The 9,000-nt window shown below is 50.3% G+C and overlaps 1 long non-coding RNA gene across 1 annotated transcript; it reads left to right on the top strand.

Moving 5' to 3' along the window:
* Positions 1 to 3,148: 3,148 nt before the first annotated feature.
* On the top strand, positions 3,149 to 7,540 carry LOC135980237 (uncharacterized). Its single transcript, XR_010597404.1, has 3 exons — positions 3,149 to 3,360; positions 6,411 to 6,769; positions 7,468 to 7,540. It is a non-coding gene; the product is annotated as an uncharacterized LOC135980237 (long non-coding RNA).
* Positions 7,541 to 9,000: the final 1,460 nt, after the last annotated feature.

The following is a 9,000-nucleotide window of genomic DNA, read 5'->3' on the forward strand; positions in this document are numbered from 1 at the left end:
CCACAGCGGTTCCTCCTCATGCTCACATCCGTGAATCCTAATTCTCTCTCAGTCCTCGAGGAGAGACCTCGCAAAGGAGACTTGCGGCAGCAAAGCCGGGGGGGTCTCAGAGACTGGCCTGGCCCTGCACCTCTGTCCTGCCCGGCTGATGTCAGGGTCTCTCTGTGAGGTCACCCCCTCCCCACCACCTTTGCCCAATAGGCTGAGTTCCTGCAACAGGCCTTTGTGATGTCACTGCCACCCCCACCCCTCCCCTCAAAGCTGATGTCCTGCCCCTGTCCAGCCTCGCTGGGTGTTTGTTTCCCCTGGATCTTGGGTTGCCAACTTTCTGACCCAACAAAACTGACCACCCTTGTCCCGCCCCATCAAGGACGGAATGCAAGGCTGAGTTCACTCACCAACCCCATGAAACATGGCAGTGCCCCAGAGAAAACCGGACCTGCTATTGGAATGAGATCCTGGAGATCTGAATGGGAAAGGGACTGTCTAAATAGCCAAGATGGGGAACGAACAACAATCTACAGCAATGTCATTAACACAAACACACTCCAATCCTGCTCCAGCCGGAAGGGAAATGGGCAGGAATTCCTGCTGTCCAGCAATGGACACACTTACAGCCTCGCACAGCAGTGAGTGGGCCGGGGAGGCTGGTCTGAGCAAACAACGTGAAGTGATAATTTCCTGAGAAGAGAATCATAGTGTAGGAAGGCAAATGGCCATCAGGTAGTTGTGGCTGAGAAGTTAAGGTGCTGGACTAGAAATTCCTTGGGGCTTTCCCATGTAGGTTTGAATCCTGCCAACTCTGGCAGGATTGAACTGTTGTCATTGCTGTAGTCTCAGCGTTGGTGCATCCCTAGTGCCAACTGGAGGTAGATCTGGTCTCACTCTCAGGCTGTCTACACTTAAAATGCTCCTGTAGTACTTTGGAGTAGACAGTTGCTACAGTGAGTGGTGAGGTTTTCCTATTGCTCTAGCTGCACTGACAGAACACAGAGACTGAATTCCCACCCCTCCTGCATAGGAGCTCTCAGCAGTTTAATTGTTCTGCAGCCAGCTTCCCATTAGAAATGCTGTTGTGGGACATTCCCAGACCTGGACATTTACCAAGGACAGAATTTGAAGAGCAAACCTGGCTCCTTCCACCAGGAGGGATTGGAGTGTTTTGTCCCTTGTGACGGGTTGGATCACAGAAAGCCCCTTGGGAGCTGCCAACCGATGTGCCAAGACTACTTCTGCCCCTGCTTTCCTGCCCTGGCAGCTCGGGACCCCAGCACCCTCTCTTGTTGAGCCAGACACGCCCGTCTGCTCCAACACAGACCCAGGGTCTGAATTAGGTGTGGCCACCAGCCTCCGTTCCCAGCTACAGGGCCTGGCTTTTGGCTGTATTAAACTGCATTTGTTTTACTAATCCCAGTTTACCAAACCATCCAGGCTGCTCTGTACAACTGCCCGTCATTAGCATTATTTACCACTCCTGCAAGCTGTGCTAGCCACAGACTTTATCAGCCGTGATTTTATATTTACTTCCAGATGGCTAATTACAAAGTTGAATAGTGAGGGGGCTACAGCCAATCCCTGAGGTGCCTCGTTAACAGCTCCCCCATTCAGTGATGATGCCCCATGGACAGGTACAAGATCAGACTTGGGGTCCCCCATCAGGAGAAGGGGAGCAGGGGGATTATTTTACTACTGTTTTATAATGCACCTAATTGTTTTATTCACAGGCTCCACCTACAGTGTCTGTCACTCCTGTACCTGGGCCCTTCTGGGACAATTCTCGTCTCATTTACACTGGAGCCAATCCAAAGTGAATCCAGGCCATCCCTCCCAGCCTGCCCATGACTGCTGTCTGTGGAGATCTAGCCCAGGGAACAGCCTCACTCCGCCATGGTTGGGCTGGTTCCCTGATTTCTTTGCTTCTGCTGAAACACTCCCAATGGCCTTTCCCCTTCCCCATCCTGCACATGCTGCCCTGGCTGGGCAGATCCCGTCTGTCCAGGGCTTGCCCCGTCACCTGCCACCTGTGCACTCAGGGGATTCAGAGCTCGCCAGTAATCCAACAAATCCCCTTGTTTTATTAGCATTGTGTACAGGCCCCACTCAGGGACCAGCCCCATTGTGCCAGGTGCTGTCCACATACAGAACAAACAGACACTCTCTGTCCCACAGAGCTGCAATCTGCCTGCTTCCCGTCTCCCGGCAGGAACCGCTCTTTGCTACGGCTTGGGCCTGCTTCCACTGCTCCCTGGGGGATTGGCAGTTTCACTGCCTCAGGCTGCGCTGCCCCTTGCTGCCTCATCCGAGCCAGCTCAGACACTGCCTGGGGCTCTTCTGAAAGGTCTTTGTGTAAAATCCCAACGATTAGATGTGTCGTTTTGTTCCCCCCCCCGCCCCACTGTTATTTGTTTGTCCTGCCACTGGCTGCACAGCCGTCAGTCTGAGCCCGGGGCCCCATTCTGCTAGGCCCTGCCCAGCCACACAAAGCTCTCCCTGCCCCAAAGAGCTTCCACTGAGTCATCGTATCGACCCCACAGGCCCAACGCTCTGCTCCTTCCCACAGGGCCTTCGAACATTGTCAACGTGTTTCTGGGCCTCCGAACCTTTTAATAAAATCACGTCTCTGGGTGAGTTACGGCTTTGCTCCTCCCCCACCCACTGGGAGCGTCCTGAATGCCGCCAAACAGCTGTGTGTTGTGGCAGGCAGAAGGCCCTGGGAGGGAGGGGGCGGAGTTGGTTAGCGGGAGATGGGCTGGGGGGGAGGGTAGAGCTTGGCTGCCAGTGGGTGCTAAGCACCCGCTAATTTTTCCCCCGTGCAGTCAGCACCTATGATCCCCTCCCCCAAATCAAAATTCCTACAGATTTTGGAACAGAGGGTCCTGTGGCACCTTTAAGACTAACGGAAGTATTGGGAGCAAGTCTGACTTGCATCTGAAGAAGTGAGGTTCTTACCCACGAAAGCTTATGCCCCCAATACTTCTGTTAGTCTTAAAGATGCCACAGCACCCTCTGTTGCTTTTTACAGATTCAGACTAACACGGCTACCCCTCTGATACTAGAGACTTTGGGTGCATCTCTCAATGTTATAAATGTTACTAGCTTCTGTGGGTGCGTCTCTCTGGGTGGGTGTCCAGGTGTGTTTATGTATAAGTTTATTGTGATGTCACGTATCCCAACAGCAAAGAACTTTCTGCTTCAGCATTCTTGCCCTGCCTTCAGTCTGCCAACTGGCTTGGTTGACGACGGCTGGTGACCCAAGGAGCTGCTGATAGACGCGTACTATCCATCTGTCAACAACTTCTTGAATCAGTTTCTTGAACCAATTTCCACAGGTGTTCGAAAGAAGATGAGTTTTTACAGAAGGTAATTCCCAGATTCCCAGGCGCTGATTGGCCGGGCTGCTGGTGGGCGGGAGGTGCTGGGGGCTAGAGCGGGAGAGCGGATGGGGGGCTGCTGACATATTCCTGGGGCTCTTTGGCAATGTTCATTGGTAAATTCTGGCTCCTTCTCAGGCTCCGGTTGGCCACCCCCGTCCTAGGGACTGGTGGGGCCAGCGTTGCAACAGTCAGTTCTCAATGTTCCGTTTTGATTTGAATGTGGGCATCTTTCAGTTCCCCTTCTGCGTCAGCCTTCCACGTTCTCTGGAGGCAGATTTCCATGATTTTATCTTTCAGCAGACGAGTATGGGTGAATTTCCATGGATAGAACCTAAAGGGAAGATACCAAAACTCACGTAAAATTTAGATTGATATCTCCATAAATAGTATTTCCCTTGGAGTTGCCCCTAAAGTAATGCACATTGGAAAAAATAACCCCAACTATACATACAATATGATGGGGGCTAATTTAGCTACAACAAGTCAGGAAAAAGATCTTGGAGTCATCGTGGATAGTTCTTTGAAGATGTCCACGCAGTGTGCAGCGGCGGTCAAAAAAGCAAACAGGATGTTAGCAATCATTAAAAAGTGGAGAGAGAATAAGACTGAGAATATATTATTGCCCTTATATAAATCGATGGTACGCCCACATCTCGAATACTGCGTACAGATGTGGTCTCCTCATCTCAAAAAAGATATACTGGCACTGGAAAAGGTTCAGAGAAGGGCAACTAAAATGATTAGGGGTTTGGAACGGGTCCCATATGAGGAGAGATTAAAGACTCTTCAGCTTGGAAAAGAGGAGACTAAGGGGGGATATGATAGAGGTATATAAAATCATGAGTGATGTGGAGAAAGTGGATAAGGAAAAGTTATTTACTTATTCCCATAATACAAGAACTAGGGGTCATCAAATGAAATTAATAGGCAGCAGGTTTAAAACAAATAAAAGGAAGTTCTTCTTCACACAGCACACAGTCAACTTGTGGAACTCCTTACTTGAGGAGGTTGTGAAGGCTAGGACTATAACAGCGTTTAAAAGAGAACTGGATAAATTCATGGTGGTTAGGTCCATTAATGGCTATTAGCCAGGATGGGTAAGGAATGGTGTCCCTAGCCTCTGTTTGTCAGAGGGTGGAGATGGATGGCAGGAGAGAGATCACTTGATCATTGCCTGTTAGGTTCACTCCCTCTGGGGCACCTGGCATTGGCCACTGTCGGTAGACGGGACACTGGTCTAGATGGACCTTTGGTCTGACCCAGTACGGCCGTTCTTATGTTCTTATATTCTTATGTTCTGTTATGTTCTAATTCACTCATTGCCTTCAAGTTGTGAATCTAAACCTTTTGTCTCATGTAATGATTGGCTAATGTATGTGTATTGAGACAATATCTATCTCAGACTTTACATGATTGAAACACACATAAATGAGATCAAATAATGCAGAAGAAATAAATCTTAAGCTATTGAAAGGGATACAGCTCCACTCCCATCCCCTGGCTGTCATCTTGGCAGTTCTCTCAGAAATAATCTCATGGAGATAGACTTCAAAACTCTCTACAAATTCTACTATACCCCCATTGGGTTATACAATAGATGTGTAAATTCCCCCCTGCAATTCCTTTCCAGGAAAGGGGTTTAAATAAACTGTAGCCTACATTGGTCATGGGTCTCGGTGTGATTTCTTTCTTATTGTGTTGGTGGCCAAACTTCTGACTGCATGTTATAAATAGCATGGGAAATTCTTCATTTAAAGTTTACTGATTATTTTCCCCATGCTAATAAATTCCAGATATTGAAATAGTTGAGACTAAATCAACATATTTGCAGCTGCAAATCCATCCTTCCAGACCCTCAAATCTTCTTGATGACAATCTTTTGTTCCTTTTACTGGGTTCTCTGGGAACAAAGGTTTATTGGTTTTCAGCTTGGCCCCATCTGTTCCCAGAGTCCCAACATTCTGTGCACAAAGGAGTGGGGTTAATAATGAAGCAGTTTTGCAACTAGACCCAGGCAATGACCAAAGAAAATATAAATTGACCTTTGCTGTTTCCATGTCTGCCCAATGGCAGAGGAGGCGTGAGATCCATGAGGTGAGAGTCAGGCTAGGAAATGTAGCCAGCGACTGTGCTAGCAAGGGAGGAATTACAGATCTGGTGGATGGAGGTTTCCTGTTAGAGAACAAAAGGGGAGAACCTGTGATGTGCTCTGTCCAAGGAAGGTTATGAGAAAGAGGGAACAGGGATCCAGGTGCCTCTCCCCAAGGAAACCTCAGACAAAGTATCTCCTCTTGGACAGGAGCAGCAACCTTCACACTAGCAGTTAGAGCCATCTTTAGGTTCAGAAATTCATAGTTTCAAAGGCTCTAAGGCCAGTCCTGATCATCTAGTCTGACCCCCTACATAACACAGGCCCTAGAACGTCTGCAGAAGAATTTCTGTTTCACCACGGTCCCATGTGTCTTCAGCTGGGTCTAATCATGGGGGTAGAGTTCAGGGGTACAGTGTTTAACTACAGATCAAATGGTCCTTGAGTCACATCCTAGTGCCCCCTTTGAAGTCTCTGTTAATAAGCAGCAGGTTTCACACAAACAAAAGGAAGTATTTTTCACACAACGCACAGTTAACCTGTGTAACTCTTTGCCGGAGGATGTTGTGAAGTCCAAGACTTTAACAGAGTTCAAAAAGGAACTAGATACATTTATGCAGGAGAGGTCCATTAATGGCTATTAGCCAGGATGCACAGGGATGGTGTCCCTAACCTCCGTTTGCCAGGAGCCGGAAATGAGCGTCAGGAATGGATCACTTGATCATTCCCTGTTCATTCCCTCTGGGGCACTGGCTACTGTCAGACAGTTTTACCCAGGCTGGGCGATCTTGTGTTGCTTATGTTCTTGGTTGTATGAATTGGCTGGCTATTAGAGGAGCAGTTGGCTTCAAAAGACCAGTCTCTTGGATCTGTGAATCCTGGGCAAACTAATTCCTTTCCTTTAGAGAATGACAGAAAAACCCATTTCCTCCTTCTTTCTACTCCAGGCTTCGTTCCTTTTTCCAAAGACTCGCCTCTAGGGAGCACAGAGAGATCCCTGTGCACAAAGTGTTCCTCCAACCTGCAGCAATCGAGGCATGCTCTGTCCTCAGCCAGCAAGAACAGGCCTTGCCAGAGAAGCCCCAGAGAAGCAAATGCTCATGGACCATCTTATCAGGCATGAAAAGACTCTGTGTCTGTAGCCAATCTGACACCTCGATGGCAGAGAGCAATGAGGAGAGAACAGTTTCCTCACCACGAAGGTGGACGCACTTGTCCCTGAAGAAGAAAACAGCTGAGACCCAGGTGGAGTCAGAGGAGGTGAAGCTGCAGGAGAACACAGAAAAAGTTGAACTGGATCTTACAGGTGAGGATTCAATCCACATGGTTTGTGGCGAGGAGCATGTGAGGAATACTCACACCAGTCACTCTACAAGCCTTACACATCAGGGCTTCTCACGGGACAGTGATGGGAACCTCAGACTCTGGAATCCATTTAGTGCCGGATCCTCCTGGACAGGGTGGCCGAGGTCCATCGCTGAGGTGGGGAGAGCTGACAGTGTCAGATCACCCCCCTCTGGGGGTCTGGCACTGTGGGGTGGGGAGTACTAACATTGCTCCAGGCTGTAAGGAGAACAGAGAGGCTGGATGTTGTAGGAAATCATTTCTTGTCTCCTGGATCGGGTCTGTTTCATCAGTAAAATGCTCCAGAGGTCTCAGCAGGTCACAGCTGGGAACCGTACCAGAGCTGAGTCATTACTTCTTGGGGGGTTAAGTGCAAATGAGGCCTGTTGCCCATCACTGACAGGAACGCTGTGCAAGGGGAGGGGAAGAGTAGAATACACCATGGAAAAGAAACTGGCCCCTAGATCAGAGGAAGCCTCATGTGGTAAAAGCCCCCAGCGAAGAGCCATGAGATCGGAGTTCTCTGCTTAGCTCTGCCCACAACCTTCAGTCTGACCCTGGGCAAGTCGCTTCAGGGCTCTGGGCCCGACTTCCGTCCTCTGTAAACCAGGGATAACACATGGAAAAGCGAAATGTTACGAATGTTTCTTTCTGCTTCAGGGACGAAGGAGGAGCCGTCTGAGTCGAAGGGGAAGTGGGGAAAAGGGAGTCCAGAAGAGCAGGAAGAAGAGTGCGCTCCCATCCCCTCATTACCAAGCAGCTCCCATATGACAATGGTAATGACGCTTTGTGACTGAGATAATGGAAAGCATCCCCTGCTGTGTGTATTAATGTCTCCCGGAGCTGGTATCTCTGACAGGAGAACTACCTGCCCCTTGCTCAGGGAGCTGAAAGGAAACATTCTGCACGTCATCAACTCCAGCCAGTCTTTATGAGTTTCTCTAGGTTGTTTGCATAAGGCAAATAATCCAGATTGACAAAGGGGTTTAGGCACCTAAAGAAGTACACAAGTGCTTAGTGGGATTCGCAGAAGTGCCTGACTCAGGTGCCTGATTCTGATGCACTTTTCATGGCACACAGGCACTGCTGAAAATCATACGAGGCCCATCCCTGCACTTGTAGACACTGAGACACCATTGTAACTCTGATGATTAGTGACAGAGCACCCTGCAGCACATACAAAAGTCTGCAATTCTGGGAGCTTCTGACACGCCGGGGGGCTGGAGTAGCTATGCGAGTGTGTCACTCTGGTGTGCTCTGCTGTGTCCTCAGCTGCTGCCATCCAGGACAGACGGTGCTGATCCAGACACGCAGGCCAGCTGCAGTAATACTCAGGAGGTGCCTGAGACACCAGGACAAAGGCCTCCAGCACCCCAGGCCCTGGGTTTAGAAGACCCTGGAACCAGGTCCCCTGGACTAACATTGTGCCCAGTGAGTTCTGACCCACAAGGGTCTGGCCCCAGAAGCCCACAGTTTGGGATTCTCCTCAGCCAGGCAGACTCGCTCCTTCAGTCGAAGCTACTTTCTGTCCTGCCGGCGATTTCTGCCTGTTTTGTGGCAGCGCCACACGCTGCGGGGTGGGGAAGGAAGAGGCATTTCCGTTGGGGCCTGTTCTCAGTCCTTTCCGCGCAGACACCGTGGGCTGCTAGAGTTGCTGAGCCAATCTGCTCAGGCGCTCGGGGTGGGATGGGACGCGGGGCAGGTTCTCCAGCGACCCCTCGGCTGCACTCAACAAGCAACTTGAATGGGCTTTGCAGGCCATTGGGGCTTCCTCAGCACAAGCTGGGCTCCTGGGAGGAGGGGCTAGAGAGGGAGGAAATGGGGTGGCCCTTGGGGTCCCAGCACTGGCTGAGAGGCTCCCATTTCTTCTCAGGCAGAGGGGGCGAGGGGAGCGGATGAAAGACTGAGGAAACCTCGGCACCTGTTGAGGCTTTTTAAGAAAAGGGCTCAGCCGGAGTCTCCACGCTCACTAGGCCCTGCCAGCCTCCCGCGGAAACAGACTATTCCAGGGCAGCTGCCCAATGGAAATACTCCATCCCAACAGGCTTTGTCCCTGTTCATTGCAGACCCCCGGGGAGCAGCTTTCCTCAGCCCAGCCCCAAGCCCTGCTGATGAGAGCCGTGAAGGGTCTGACAACACCCACCCTGGAGCGATTTAAAGCCGCAGAGGAAGAGCTGAGGGCCATCGTTTCTC

Source organism: Chrysemys picta, unplaced genomic scaffold (genome assembly GCF_011386835.1).
Source record: "Chrysemys picta bellii isolate R12L10 unplaced genomic scaffold, ASM1138683v2 scaf2311, whole genome shotgun sequence".
Lineage (NCBI taxonomy): Eukaryota > Metazoa > Chordata > Testudines > Emydidae > Chrysemys > Chrysemys picta.